Source organism: Pecten maximus, chromosome 14 (assembly GCF_902652985.1).
Source record: "Pecten maximus chromosome 14, xPecMax1.1, whole genome shotgun sequence".
Classification (NCBI taxonomy): domain Eukaryota; kingdom Metazoa; phylum Mollusca; class Bivalvia; order Pectinida; family Pectinidae; genus Pecten; species Pecten maximus.
In genome coordinates, this window is record NC_047028.1 from 23,739,846 (window position 1) to 23,749,503 (window position 9,658).

The window sequence follows — 9,658 nt, forward strand, 5'->3', positions numbered from 1 at the left end:
GAACGGTAGTGTGAGGATGTTGTTTTCCTTAATATTTTTTAAGTACAAGACATAGTCTTATATAGTCTCTAAGTAACAGTAATGATTGATTGATGCAAGGTTACAGCTTTCATTCGTAGTCTTGTATAAATCACTCATTTAGAATATGCTAGTATGATTTCATATATAATTTGTAATAATTTTTGACAAAGAGACGAATGAAATATAATAAATTATTTGGAAATTTATTATATATGTCATGGCGGAAATATGTCACAGCTGATTTGATATCGGAAGACTTGTTCCAAATATTACCACTTCCGTGATCGATGGCAAGTTCTGACGGGGTGAAACTTAAAAAAATAAAATTAGTCACTCCTTGGAATTCCATACCAGTATTTAGTGTATGAACGGTATTTTAAAGCTTAAATCCCTTTTTAGGACAGGTCAATTATATCCATATTATCATGAAACCGCTGCCATCTGGAGTGGCTTACAACCGATGGTATCGACATTCCTATTGTTAATTTTAATTACTAACTTTCCCATGCCCTAACTTATTTTCAATAGCACGATTTTCTTGATAGGTGTCAGGAACTGAGAAAATCAAAACTTTAAACTTTAAAGATTCCGGTGGGTGAAATTTGTAGAGAGGAAGACGGAGTCCAATGCAGTGATTATTAACGTGTAGGTCTATTCAATACAAAGCCATAGTCTTATATAGTCCCTAAGTAACAGTAATGAGTGATTGATACAAAGTTACGTATGACAGCTGTCCTAACCTATTGTCATTAGCACAACAAACGAAAAAAACCTGTATAATCGACATCCTTATCGATAGGGAATATTCTACACTGTGTTTCCTTTTGTCGGTTGGATTGACTACTGGATGTTTGCCATTACCCGAAGAAGCAACAGAAGTCTTGTTCCCTTTCTACAATTTCAAGTGTCTCCGTATATAAATCTATAGTTTGGGATACTTTGCCTTTCGATTTGTATAGTGATGTTATAGGTCCAATTTAGATATCTTCTTGTTGCTTCTTGCCAGAAAATGAAGATCATTGCTAATATGTGTACCGGGGAGCATGTTTCCTGTCTTGATAATGTTTAATTTTTCCTTTGATAAATCATAAATGGACGCTGTGAGGTCAGTTAAATGATATCTATAAAAGCTCTCTCCAGCAACATTATTCATATTTACATATCATGATATATATACCTACACTTCAGAACGGATTCCATGAACACATATCAGTTTCTCAAAATGTCAACATTATGTTGCTGGTAGGCTTCAAACTGTTTTCGGACAGAAATACTAGTTGCTTCATAAATGTTTTGAATTTCATAACACCAAGGTCGCTTGTTCGCCATAAGGGAAGATTAAAATAAAGCTACATAACGGAGAAATGACACTTCTGAGTTTAGTTTTCAATGAAATAACGTCGAATTTTACACGGAATTATTGGATAATGTTGTATGTATTGCTGGAGCTAAAACAAGTTGGAACAAAGATTTTAAGTTGCATCTTTGCCCTCTCGGTTTTACTGTTATAACCACATTAGCACAATGTATGAATAATAATCCTCACCAATACAGGCTTTATTTGATTAGATCAAACAGCCTGTGTCGGCTGTACAGCAGATGTGCTTACACACCTGGAACATGATTTATTATTCTTTATGAATTGCTTTCATTCAGTTCATGAGCCTTTCATGACGTCATTATATGCTGTGTCACATATATTCAAGCCAACACTTTTTTAATAGGTAAATTAATTTTTAAAAATACAGCAATCTACTATGGATTTATTTTTATTTTCTATTATTATTAATATTATTTGACGTGTTACACGTGATGTTACAAGTCATTATTTTAGCGGTATAGCCAATTATTCAGTATTCCTGCTCCTCCTTATGATTTTGTCTGTGATATATTTCGGACGTACTATCCCTAAGCATCCTCCGTTGTAGTTGACTACAAAACTATATAGCCTCTGTCAAATATCCATCAGACAATATTGCTACATTGAAGAGGAAAGGTAAAACTACAGCAACAAATGTTTTTGTTCTGAAAGAATATAACACCAAAAATGTTATTATTATAAGTTTTGAACATTTGCTATTTAGTTATTTCTTACATCATCAAGTATGTGAATTCTTAGCTTTGTCTCCTTAGCGAATGATAGAAATAAAAACCACATTTACTATAAGGAACTAACTGCTACACAACAACGCATACGCGATCGAGAATCACCGTTCGATATTTTTTTATGTTCACGTATGCATATAAAAAATCCTACATTTCGTTTACCAAAATAGGGGATGTCAAACTACTCACCCAGTATATTCTGGAAATGTGCACACAGGAGTCTATCAGCAGTACATGTGATGAATTATCCTACCTACCTAAATGAGTCGGTTTAAATCCTTTAAGAGATATTTGTATTGAAAATTAAAAACAAAAATGAAATGAAAAGTAAACCTTTTGTGTTAGAAACAACAAACTTGTGAAAATCCCACGTGGATGTATTTTAGGTTTCACTTTTTCACTGTCATCATCAGAATATTTCGCGCAGAAAATGCAAGGCTTGCTTATGGCGCAACGATGCAAGGTACTAATTTGCATGTGTTTTTGTTAACGAAAATACTGGCTTCCATGTACATTTATTGGGGTTCTTTGGTAGAATATTAAATATTATATGCGACAACGAATATGAATAATACGATATGAGATTTCCGGAATGATAAGCGTCTCAAGCTAAATCGAAGTAATTTGACGGACACTGTTTTTATCTCCTTTGTGCAATCTTTCTATTACGAGATTAAGAATCTAGCAGAATGAGGGACGGAGGGATTTGAGTGACACAGGTCAAAGTGTCTAATAATTATACACTTGATCTTACAGGTGGAATCTAATAGTAATGTTTCTTACAACGAATCTTAAAGTAATGACTGGCTGCCACTGGTAAAGATCCTATAAGCTCATTGTTGGCATTGTGACCTCATTACTAAATATTATTTCTCTGTATGCGATATGAAGTTTTAAATGTTCCATGCTTGTTGACATGCCTGGTGAATACGTTTGGTTTTGGTTTTGTATTATTTAACGTCCTAACAACAGCTGTGGCCATTTAAGGGCGGCCTCCAATGCGTGTGATGTATGTGCGTGCGTGCGCGCGCGTTTTTCGGGAGGCTGCAGTATGTTCGTGATAGCGCCAATCTGTATCCCACTCGTAATATGACGAGCGTTGAGCAGGAATATAAACTACCATTTCAAAAGACTAGTATTTCTCGGCCTGTGGACAGAACCCAGAGAGTTCCTCACATGGGCGAACGTTCAACCATAGGCCAAAAAATGAGTCAGTATCAAGGAAGACATTAGGAGAAAGAAACCATTTGATAAGAAGAGAACAATCACCACCCAAGTTCTCAATTTGAATGTCGGCGATCAAGTTTACAGAACACCTGGTTTATTGTTCGTATCCTTTTCAATTGTATCCGTATGCATCTATATTTTGTTTATGTTTTGTGTTGAATATGGTTTAACTTGCATTTTTTCATTAATCTTTTTCATATTTCCATCATCAAGGGCAAATTCTTCAAATATTTTAGAACAAATATTATATAGCAATTATTCGCTTCGTGCTCAGCCACAAATACCTATTGTCATTTTTTTTTCATAAATACTTTTGTTCCTAAATATCGTTAGTAGCCAACTCTTAAGCAAATATGAAAAATATATTGGTTTCGGAAGTACAGTATATAAATCAAAGTGTCCAAAATGGTAGTTTTCTCATTTACAGGCTTTTTGGGTTCAATCTTCAATAAAAAGAAAAAAAAAAAAAGAAAAAAAAGAAGAGAAACAAATCTCTCCTGAAATAGTGTAATATTTGGTACCAAAATGTTAGTTGGAATATTCATTGTTGATATTGTGCACACAAATAATTGTATTGTAATTGTGTTATACAAATACTCCAGGAGGAATTAGATAACAGCAAGGTGTTAGTCAAGGAGGACCCGTTTTTCATAGAGATAAATCTGAAACTAATTTTTCCAGATTAAAGCTTTCTTATGTTCATACCTTCTTGTATTCATCGCATTTTTACATTCCAAGCGGGGGCCTATGCTAATGTTAAATCTCCTTAGGCGTTACACCCCTCAGTCGTAGGTACCTTAAAATTTCAGAGTATATACATATATAGGATACTTTTGTAATGAGTGTCTGTATTTATTACATAGCACAGCAATCATAGGGCGAAGTTAATTGCAACATCTCAGGGAAATTTCTGGCAACTCTCGGAGATTTCCGAGAGTTGCCGGGAATTTTTCCGAGATACTGCGATTGGCGGCGAAGTTAGATATATAAACAAAACATTATTATCAACTATGCAATTGATTTAATTTCTTTTATTATATTTAACTTGTTGCACGTAATGTTACAAAGTCATTATCCCCCGACAGGAGGAGGTTTAACCAATTCCTCAGCAGCCCTGTTCCTTCTACCAAACCAATTCATAGCTTTGACACCTTTTAAACTTCGAGCTCCAACTTCATCCTGTTGCTGATCACATCCGCCAATAGGATGAACTACAAAGTATCCCTCTGATACTATCGCTACACACAAGAGGAGAGGCAAGACGACAGTAGCCAATGTCATTATCCTGAAGGAAAATACACAATATTATTTTATTTCTATACATTTATTAAAATATGACTGCTCATTCTAATCTGTGTTATCTTGCCGAAAAGAGGAAATAACCAGAGGCCCTTGCGCCTTAACGGCAACATAAGTTATGGTATATTTACGACAGTTTATCTTTATATTTTCTTTATCTATTGATTTTATCTATTTTTTTAAACATTAACAAACGTATTATTAAGATATAAAATTGTCACAAAACAATACAACTGCCTTATCTACAACCTAGCATATATATAACAACACTATCTGTGTCTAAACAAGTAAAATGTAGAAATTTCAGCACATCTGACTATTTTGAGTTCCGCCCCACAGCTCCAGCATGACTGGGGTATGATTCAAGTAAATTATTCATATAATCTAAGTATTTTTTTAGGCATATAACATGTAATTTCATTCCATTAAGTACGCGAGTAATGATAAAATTGACAAACAACATGGATGCAAACCCTTTGATCTATAAAGAATTTCAATGATATATACGTACGAATCAAGGTCGAATTGAACATAATATACATTTACCTAAAAATATAATTTCACAATATAAATACCCTCACCCGCTTTACGGTTGAATATGGAGCCCAGGGGTAATGAAATTCAAAATTCTTAAATATAAGTTGATCTCGACACTTTTAACAACAAACATATTTGTTCCAGTATATCTAGGCATGTAAAAGAAGATGGTTGAAATTTAATTCAATTTGCCCTATTTCGGCCCCACCCATTAGCTCCTGGATGTCAGTCAGGGCCAATATGTGCATACCATCAAATTGCCTGCCCACCGTTTGAACAACTTAACAAATGACGATGAAATGTGATTTCCCTATTACGTAAACTTTCTAAAGTTTACCATCTCACCAGGGGTAATGCGAGACCCGATCGTCATGAAATTCGCAATTTTTGTACAGCATCTTAAGACCCGTTCATATTATGAAGAATACTTAATTCTGCCATATGTATGTATTGATAAGAAGAGTTTTGAAATATCAGTCTATTTGGCTACCTTTTTTTTATTCCATCTCCCAGATTTCTAGGAGGCGGGGACCATATTATTCACAATTTTGGTTGACCATTAGCCATGAAATCGAAAATGTAAATTACGGGTATACCACGGACGACACACGTTCCACAATAACGGCCAAAAGGCGATCAAAATAGACCGATTATCTCAGGTTTACGTAAAACCGTGTCAAACAGGTAGACCTGATTTGGACATAAAACCTGGTCAAAAATGAATATTCGATTATGTTCATGAAAAAGTATGTAATAAAATATAAATGTCAACTCTATTAATACCTACATAGTTTGGACACACGAATAAAGCTTCACTACAAATTATGTCAAGTCAGACAATAGATCCAATCAACTCACCCAGTGTATTCCAGAAAACGTGTCTATCAGACGTACATGTGATGAGCTTGTGATACCTACTATTATATAAACCCCGATTCAACCTGTTGCGGCAGTAGAACTATATATTGCGTAATTTTATTATGTCGGTATTCTCTGATGTTTCTAATTAAATACATATTAATTTAACACAGGGTTATTTGTCTTTGATCACAACACAAATATGGTGATGTTTTCCAAAAATGGACCAGAAATCTACCCAATCGTACATCTAATAGAACACGTTGACAAGTTACCTACTTTAATCAGAACAATTAACTGCAAAGTTTAGCTCATGTGATTTTCATTGCTGTTACATCTGTCTAAAAATGAAGGTCAAACACATACTTGGTCACTCGTAGGAATTTCGATATATATATTATAAATTGTATGCTAACAGACTGAGAAATGTTTTGAGGCCCCGTGCCTGTTTGAAGACATATCGAATCGTGTCTATGCTACCAAAAAGCCTGCTATTAACAATGCAACAGAAATGGACAGCTTACATGCAAGCTATATGATAAGTGCGATGAAGGCAATTTCCCAAATCATAAATGTTCCATTTGATAAAGCAACATTCCTGCTTACCCAACTGATAGCGGATTCGTGTGGATGATCTAATACTCAGGGGTTTGTTCCCAACATCACGATTTCGGTGAAATATACCGACTGCTGACAGGAGAACGGAAGCAAGGTGTCAAAGGAGGACGGTATGTATCAAGGAGGGACGCAAGGTGCCAAGGGAGATGGACGGAAGATTTCAAGAGAGATAGACGCAATTTGTCAAGGGAGATGGACGCAAATAGTCATGGGAGATAAATAAAGGTATCAATGGAGACGGAGGCAATTGTTTGGTGCTCCGATATATTAGTTTGCTTCTTTTAATGAAGATGAATCACCAATTCAATTTTGTTACAAAAAAAAATATTTTGATCAGGTTTTGTATTATGTGAAATAGAAGTCGATATATGGTGTAAAAAAAATAAAAATCAAAACGCTGTCGTTGAGCAAAGGGAACACAATGACATGACGACGGGCAATGACATGAAGGATTCCGAGAGTTGGGGAGACCGGTGGAAGTTGGAACACGGAATACCGAGACGGAAATTAACATCTACGTCATCGGATATTGATTCCAGTTTGTTTGAAGTACCTAAGGATTTTAAACGAATATGATAATTATTTGAAAAGTCGCCGCTGCAAAGAACTTTAAAATGTTAATCGGGTACTAACGGAAAATTTTTCGTTGTAGCTCTTATCAGCAAGATAAAATTGACATTTTAAATTTTTTTTTCTTATATAGCAGAATTTGTTAACGTTCTGTTAATACCACACTCATGACATGAAAAATAATTTTAAGTAAAACGAAAGTTTATTTTCTTTCATCTGAATAGGGCAAACTCAAAGTGAAAAAAACAACCTTGAATATCGTATTTGTGTTTCAGCGAAACTTTAGGATTCAGTTTCAGGACTTTTAGATCATATTAGATAACGTTGGATACTATTTCAGATATGGATATAGAGACTTCAGGCCTGCGTCCATCGTTATCATAACATAAACATGGTTTTGCATGTTCACGGTGGAAAATAGGTCGACATCATGGTTTGGTTGTTAATGGTATGTCTTGGTCCGTCGTCACAAATCATGCTCTTATTCTGAGACCTTCCATTTCCTTATTTGACTTTCTTGTAAAATAAACCGTTATTGCTATATGGTAGAACACGCTATGATATCCCGGTTATAGACGGGTCAATTGCCCTCGGGACATGACTCATTATCAGAACGAATGATTTTATATCTTAAACACTTTATATCATGTTTTCAGAAAACATTTTAATGCTCTAGCATTTCATCTAGTTTTTCAATCTATACGAAAGCTAAAGTTGTCTTTTATTCAAATCACCAATATAGTCTAGCATGTTCAATTCAACTTGAAGAGTTATTTATAAGTTTGATAGTTAGTTAATAGATGGATCTACTTTGAGTATCGCAGAATAATTCGCATTATTTTGTGTTTTGTTTCAATGGAAGCTGCGATAAGCATGTGGCATCCATTATTTTATAAACCTTGACTTACATCTGGCATGGCAGTAAAAATTCAGGACAGTCTCATTAAAACTTCTTTTTATTTTACATGCGGCAATTTGTTTGATTGGCATATTGTATGTTTCCAAAAATCTAGTCATAATTATTTTAACATCTGTCCGTATCAGTGACAGTATGTTTCCAGCTGTCTAATCATAACATTTCCAAAGACTAAATAAGACACAATATATAAAACGGCTTTCTCAGTGTGTTCCAGAAAATGTGAAACATGATTCTATCGTTAGTAGATGTGATGAGCCTGTGACACCTACTATGACATCATCCTTCATAAAAAACTGGATCACGTAATTGCCACAAGGGAGGGATTAATTGAAATGGTATCTCAGAAAAATGACACTAGAGTTAATTTTTTTTTTACAATAAAATAACGTAAAAATATATAGAACCTTTATACGGAATAGCTGGATTATTTAGTTTATTGATGGAACAGGTGCTATCTGTTTGAGTCTTAATTAAGGCCTTCGTTTGACCCTACTGTAAACGCATAATGTCCAACTATATATGCTTTAATTGGCTAGATCAATCAACAGCAGATGCTTATACTCCTTGAACATCAATTCTTATTCTTGATGAATTTCTTCCAATAATTTTTTCCTCGTTTCGACAGTTTGGAATTCACATTATGAATCTGTTAAGACGTCTAATTCACATTCTTCCTGAATTTCCTTCATTCATTTTCTCCTCGTTTGGAACTCACATTACAAATCTGTTTGGACGTCTATTTTCTTTTGATATTATTTAGTATTATTTAATGAGGATTCTACCATTAATCATATTAATACCAATGAATTGAATCATTTCGTAATATCGTTAGATTTCCTAAATGAGCGTGTTACATCAAAAAGAAATGTACAGCATTTGGTAAAGGAGTTGTTTTACTCAATTCATATCTCATTCTGAAAGTTTTCATCAATTAAACACTTGCGACAAAATGTGAAAACGCAAAATGAAATGAACCAGTATTACGAATATTGTTTCCTCAGCACTTTATCTGTAAGTATGTGAAGTCAATTCATTAGCCTTTAATGATGTCAGTATATGCTATATTACCCATACGAACGTTTTGTAATTAGTGTGCTCAAGCAATAACATAGCGATCATATAATCAAATTAGATATGCTTATATATATATATACGGGAAAACAACATTTTCAGTTTTGAGATAATTTATTACTTTTGTTTCAAGTCATCATTTCCCGGCTACTGGAGGTATATTTAATTCTTCAGCAGCTCATCTCCTGGTGATTTTGGCATCGAGCGGTTTGTTATCTACTATCCTTCGAGGTTCAACATCAAATCCTCCCTTACTCATTTGTGGTTGATCAGCAGGTCCTTGGCAAATAGGAGAAATAAAAGCCACATTAGATAGAAGGAACTAACTGCCAAATAACAATGTATACTTGATTGAGAAACAGTGTTCGGTATATTATCATGTTCACGTATGTAATTGAGAAATAATGTATACGTTATTATTAAATTCTGACA